Raw genomic sequence first — 1,207 nt, 5'->3', positions numbered from 1 at the left:
AAGAAATATTTCTACAAAAAATTTGCTCGCTAGGTTGCGCTGGGGTCAGAATATTCCTAAAAATTACATTTACTTGCTGATTTGGCTCATATTTAGAAAACAATTTAGTCAATTGAAAAGAAATATTTGGACTTGAAACTTACACGATAGGTGGCCCTGTGGCCGAGACATCCCCAAAAATTATTTTACGCTAAGAGAAGGATATCTACTATATATTTGTATGTATGTATGTGCCAGGTTGCAGTCTAAACGGACGGACAGAATCGAACAAAATTTTGACAGAGCATTGCCATGACACCTGGGCCTATAATAGGGTGAAAAAATTGGGATCCGACAAGGGGGCGTCGCACATCCCATAGGTGTGGAATTTTTTATCAGCCATAACTTCGGAACCATAAGTCCCACGAACTTAATTTTGGTATGCAGACATTTCAATGGTAGGTGCTTATAGGAGGGTATATAAAAACGAGTTTGTAAAAGGGGGCCTGGCAAATCCCAAAGGCGTGGAATTTTGTATCAGCTATAACTTCGGAACCACAAGTCACACAAACTTGGAATTTGGTATACAGACATATCAATGGTAGGTGATTATACGAGGGTATAAGGGGCGTGGCACATCCCATAGGTGTGGAACCTTTATCAGCTATAACTTCGGAACCACAGTTCACACGAACTTGAAATTTGGTATGCAGACATATCAATGGTAGGTGATTATACGAGGGTATATATAAACGAGTTTGTGAAAGGGAGCGTTGCACATCCCATAGGCGTGGAATTTTTTATCAGCCATAACTCCGGAACCATAAGTCCCACGAACTTTAAATTTGGTACGCAGAAATATCAATGGTAGGCGCTTATAGGAGGGTATATATAAATTAGGTTGAAAAGGGGGCGTGGCACATCCCATAGGTGTGGAATCTTTATCAGCTATAACTTCGGAACCACAAGTCACACGAACTTGAAATTTGGTATGCAGACATATCAATGGTAGGTGAATATACGTGGGTATATATAAACGAGTTTGTGAAAGGGGGCGTCGCACATCCCATAGGCGTGGAATTTTTTATCAGGCATAACTTCGGAACCATAAGTCCCACGAACTTAAAATTTGGTATGCAGACATTTCAATGGCAGGTGCTTATAGGAGGGTATATATAAACGAGTTTGTAAAAGGGGGCGTGGCATATCCCATAGGCGTGGAATTTTT

Source organism: Rhagoletis pomonella, unplaced genomic scaffold, assembly GCF_013731165.1.
Source record: "Rhagoletis pomonella isolate Grant_MI unplaced genomic scaffold, Rhpom_1.0 Rhpom_scaffold_00002, whole genome shotgun sequence".
Lineage (NCBI taxonomy): Eukaryota > Metazoa > Arthropoda > Insecta > Diptera > Tephritidae > Rhagoletis > Rhagoletis pomonella.
The sequence above is the reverse complement of the archived record's forward strand: the minus strand, read 5'-3'. Positions refer to the sequence as shown.